Source organism: Cyprinus carpio, chromosome B24, assembly GCF_018340385.1.
Source record: "Cyprinus carpio isolate SPL01 chromosome B24, ASM1834038v1, whole genome shotgun sequence".
NCBI lineage: Eukaryota > Metazoa > Chordata > Actinopteri > Cypriniformes > Cyprinidae > Cyprinus > Cyprinus carpio.
Genome location: NC_056620.1, coordinates 24,314,153 through 24,319,152, shown reverse-complemented (window position 1 = coordinate 24,319,152; position 5,000 = coordinate 24,314,153). Strand labels below are relative to the sequence as shown.

At 0.3% G+C, this 5,000-nt stretch overlaps 1 protein-coding gene across 2 annotated transcripts in view; it reads left to right on the top strand.

Moving 5' to 3' along the window:
* LOC109057940 (LIM zinc-binding domain-containing Nebulette-like) overlaps positions 1 to 5,000 on the top strand; it is a 27,329-nt gene that overhangs the window by 5,078 nt on the left and 17,251 nt on the right. The gene's annotated exons all lie outside the window — the stretch shown is intronic.

Sequence of the window (5,000 nt, the reverse complement as noted above, 5' to 3'; positions counted from 1 at the left end):
TTTTTTTTTTTTTTTTTTTTTTTTTTTTTTTTTTTTTTTTTTTTTTTTTTTTTTTTTTTTTTTTTTTTTTTTTTTTTTTTTTTTTTTTTTTTTTTTTTTTTTTTTTTTTTTTTTTTTTTTTTTTTTTTTTTTTTTTTTTTTTTTTTTTTTTTTTTTTTTTTTTTTTTTTTTTTTTTTTTTTTTTTTTTTTTTTTTTTTTTTTTTTTTTTTTTTTTTTTTTTTTTTTTTTTTTTTTTTTTTTTTTTTTTTTTTTTTTTTTTTTTTTTTTTTTTTTTTTTTTTTTTTTTTTTTTTTTTTTTTTTTTTTTTTTTTTTTTTTTTTTTTTTTTTTTTTTTTTTTTTTTTTTTTTTTTTTTTTTTTTTTTTTTTTTTTTTTTTTTTTTTTTTTTTTTTTTTTTTTTTTTTTTTTTTTTTTTTTTTTTTTTTTTTTTTTTTTTTTTTTTTTTTTTTTTTTTTTTTTTTTTTTTTTTTTTTTTTTTTTTTTTTTTTTTTTTTTTTTTTTTTTTTTTTTTTTTTTTTTTTTTTTTTTTTTTTTTTTTTTTTTTTTTTTTTTTTTTTTTTTTTTTTTTTTTTTTTTTTTTTTTTTTTTTTTTTTTTTTTTTTTTTTTTTTTTTTTTTTTTTTTTTTTTTTTTTTTTTTTTTTTTTTTTTTTTTTTTTTTTTTTTTTTTTTTTTTTTTTTTTTTTTTTTTTTTTTTTTTTTTTTTTTTTTTTTTTTTTTTTTTTTTTTTTTTTTTTTTTTTTTTTTTTTTTTTTTTTTTTTTTTTTTTTTTTTTTTTTTTTTTTTTTTTTTTTTTTTTTTTTTTTTTTTTTTTTTTTTTTTTTTTTTTTTTTTTTTTTTTTTTTTTTTTTTTTTTTTTTTTTTTTTTTTTTTTTTTTTTTTTTTTTTTTTTTTTTTTTTTTTTTTTTTTTTTTTTTTTTTTTTTTTTTTTTTTTTTTTTTTTTTTTTTTTTTTTTTTTTTTTTTTTTTTTTTTTTTTTTTTTTTTTTTTTTTTTTTTTTTTTTTTTTTTTTTTTTTTTTTTTTTTTTTTTTTTTTTTTTTTTTTTTTTTTTTTTTTTTTTTTTTTTTTTTTTTTTTTTTTTTTTTTTTTTTTTTTTTTTTTTTTTTTTTTTTTTTTTTTTTTTTTTTTTTTTTTTTTTTTTTTTTTTTTTTTTTTTTTTTTTTTTTTTTTTTTTTTTTTTTTTTTTTTTTTTTTTTTTTTTTTTTTTTTTTTTTTTTTTTTTTTTTTTTTTTTTTTTTTTTTTTTTTTTTTTTTTTTTTTTTTTTTTTTTTTTTTTTTTTTTTTTTTTTTTTTTTTTTTTTTTTTTTTTTTTTTTTTTTTTTTTTTTTTTTTTTTTTTTTTTTTTTTTTTTTTTTTTTTTTTTTTTTTTTTTTTTTTTTTTTTTTTTTTTTTTTTTTTTTTTTTTTTTTTTTTTTTTTTTTTTTTTTTTTTTTTTTTTTTTTTTTTTTTTTTTTTTTTTTTTTTTTTTTTTTTTTTTTTTTTTTTTTTTTTTTTTTTTTTTTTTTTTTTTTTTTTTTTTTTTTTTTTTTTTTTTTTTTTTTTTTTTTTTTTTTTTTTTTTTTTTTTTTTTTTTTTTTTTTTTTTTTTTTTTTTTTTTTTTTTTTTTTTTTTTTTTTTTTTTTTTTTTTTTTTTTTTTTTTTTTTTTTTTTTTTTTTTTTTTTTTTTTTTTTTTTTTTTTTTTTTTTTTTTTTTTTTTTTTTTTTTTTTTTTTTTTTTTTTTTTTTTTTTTTTTTTTTTTTTTTTTTTTTTTTTTTTTTTTTTTTTTTTTTTTTTTTTTTTTTTTTTTTTTTTTTTTTTTTTTTTTTTTTTTTTTTTTTTTTTTTTTTTTTTTTTTTTTTTTTTTTTTTTTTTTTTTTTTTTTTTTTTTTTTTTTTTTTTTTTTTTTTTTTTTTTTTTTTTTTTTTTTTTTTTTTTTTTTTTTTTTTTTTTTTTTTTTTTTTTTTTTTTTTTTTTTTTTTTTTTTTTTTTTTTTTTTTTTTTTTTTTTTTTTTTTTTTTTTTTTTTTTTTTTTTTTTTTTTTTTTTTTTTTTTTTTTTTTTTTTTTTTTTTTTTTTTTTTTTTTTTTTTTTTTTTTTTTTTTTTTTTTTTTTTTTTTTTTTTTTTTTTTTTTTTTTTTTTTTTTTTTTTTTTTTTTTTTTTTTTTTTTTTTTTTTTTTTTTTTTTTTTTTTTTTTTTTTTTTTTTTTTTTTTTTTTTTTTTTTTTTTTTTTTTTTTGTTTTTTTTTTTTTTTTTTTTTTTTTTTTTTTTTTTTTTTTTTTTTTTTTTTTTTTTTTTTTTTTTTTTTTTTTTTTTTTTTTTTTTTTTTTTTTTTTTTTTTTTTTTTTTTTTTTTTTTTTTTTTTTTTTTTTTTTTTTTTTTTTTTTTTTTTTTTTTTTTTTTTTTTTTTTTTTTTTTTTTTTTTTTTTTTTTTTTTTTTTTTTTTTTTTTTTTTTTTTTTTGTTTTTTTTTTTTTTTTTTTTTTTTTTTTTTTTTTTTTTTTTTTTTTTTTTTTTTTTTTTTTTTTTTTTTTTTTTTTTTTTTTTTTTTTTTTTTTTTTTTTTTTTTTTTTTTTTTTTTTTTTTTTTTTTTTTTTTTTTTTTTTTTTTTTTTTTTTTTTTTTTTTTTTTTTTTTTTTTTTTTTTTTTTTTTTTTTTTTTTTTTTTTTTTTTTTTTTTTTTTTTTTTTTTTTTTTTTTTTTTTTTTTTTTTTTTTTTTTTTTTTTTTTTTTTTTTTTTTTTTTTTTTTTTTTTTTTTTTTTTTTTTTTTTTTTTTTTTTTTTTTTTTTTTTTTTTTTTTTTTTTTTTTTTTTTTTTTTTTTTTTTTTTTTTTTTTTTTTTTTTTTTTTTTTTTTTTTTTTTTTTTTTTTTTTTTTTTTTTTTTTTTTTTTTTTTTTTTTTTTTTTTTTTTTTTTTTTTTTTTTTTTTTTTTTTTTTTTTTTTTTTTTTTTTTTTTTTTTTTTTTTTTTTTTTTTTTTTTTTTTTTTTTTTTTTTTTTTTTTTTTTTTTTTTTTTTTTTTTTTTTTTTTTTTTTTTTTTTTTTTTTTTTTTTTTTTTTTTTTTTTTTTTTTTTTTTTTTTTTTTTTTTTTTTTTTTTTTTTTTTTTTTTTTTTTTTTTTTTTTTTTTTTTTTTTTTTTTTTTTTTTTTTTTTTTTTTTTTTTTTTTTTTTTTTTTTTTTTTTTTTTTTTTTTTTTTTTTTTTTTTTTTTTTTTTTTTTTTTTTTTTTTTTTTTTTTTTTTTTTTTTTTTTTTTTTTTTTTTTTTTTTTTTTTTTTTTTTTTTTTTTTTTTTTGTTTTTTTTTTTTTTTTTTTTTTTTTTTTTTTTTTTTTTTTTTTTTTTTTTTTTTTTTTTTTTTTTTTTTTTTTTTTTTTTTTTTTTTTTTTTTTTTTTTTTTTTTTTTTTTTTTTTTTTTTTTTTTTTTTTTTTTTTTTTTTTTTTTTTTTTTTTTTTTTTTTTTTTTTTTTTTTTTTTTTTTTTTTTTTTTTTTTTTTTTTTTTTTTTTTTTTTTTTTTTTTTTTTTTTTTTTTTTTTTTTTTTTTTTTTTTTTTTTTTTTTTTTTTTTTTTTTTTTTTTTTTTTTTTTTTTTTTTTTTTTTTTTTTTTTTTTTTTTTTTTTTTTTTTTTTTTTTTTTTTTTTTTTTTTTTTTTTTTTTTTTTTTTTTTTTTTTTTTTTTTTTTTTTTTTTTTTTTTTTTTTTTTTTTTTTTTTTTTTTTTTTTTTTTTTTTTTTTTTTTTTTTTTTTTTTTTTTTTTTTTTTTTTTTTTTTTTTTTTTTTTTTTTTTTTTTTTTTTTTTTTTTGTTTTTTTTTTTTTTTTTTTTTTTTTTTTTTTTTTTTTTTTTTTTTTTTTTTTTTTTTTTTTTTTTTTTTTTTTTTTTTTTTTTTTTTTTTTTTTTTTTTTTTTTTTTTTTTTTTTTTTTTTTTTTTTTTTTTTTTTTTTTTTTTTTTTTTTTTTTTTTTTTTTTTTTTTTTTTTTTTTTTTTTTTTTTTTTTTTTTTTTTTTTTTTTTTTTTTTTTTTTTTTTTTTTTTTTTTTTTTTTTTTTTTTTTTTTTTTTTTTTTTTTTTTTTTTTTTTTTTTTTTTTTTTTTTTTTTTTTTTTTTTTTTTTTTTTTTTTTTTTTTTTTTTTTTTTTTTTTTTTTTTTTTTTTTTTTTTTTTTTTTTTTTTTTTTTTTTTTTTTTTTTTTTTTTTTTTTTTTTTTTTTTTTTTTTTTTTTTTTTTTTTTTTTTTTTTTTTTTTTTTTTTTTTTTTTTTTTTTTTTTTTTTTTTTTTTTTTTTTTTTTTTTTTTTTTTTTTTTTTTTTTTTTTTTTTTTTTTTTTTTTTTTTTTTTTTTTTTTTTTTTTTTTTTTTTTTTTTTTTTTTTTTTTTTTTTTTTTTTTTTTTTTTTTTTTTTTTTTTTTTTTTTTTTTTTTTTTTTTTTTTTTTTTTTTTTTTTTTTTTTTTTTTTTTTTTTTTTTTTTTTTTTTTTTTTTTTTTTTTTTTTTTTTTTTTTTTTTTTTTTTTTTTTTTTTTTTTTTTTTTTTTTTTTTTTTTTTTTTTTTTTTTTTTTTTTTTTTTTTTTTTTTTTTTTTTTTTTTTTTTTTTTTTTTTTTTTTTTTTTTTTTTTTTTTTTTTTTTTTTTTTTTTTTTTTTTTTTTTTTTTTTTTTTTTTTTTTTTTTTTTTTTTTTTTTTTTTTTTTTTTTTTTTTTTTTTTTTTTTTTTTTTTTTTTTTTTTTTTTTTTTTTTTTTTTTTTTTTTTTTTTTTTTTTTTTTTTTTTTTTTTTTTTTTTTTTTTTTTTTTTTTTGTTTTTTTTTTTTTTTTTTTTTTTTTTTTTTTTTTTTTTTTTTTTTTTTTTTTTTTTTTTTTTTTTTTTTTTTTTTTTTTTTTTTTTTTTTTTTTTTTTTTTTTTTTTTTTTTTTTTTTTTTTTTTTTTTTTTTTTTTTTTTTTTTTTTTTTTTTTTTTTTTTTTTTTTTTTTTTTTTTTTTTTTTTTTTTTTTTTTTTTTTTTTTTTTTTTTTTAGAGAGGCTGTGTGTGTGTTTGTCAA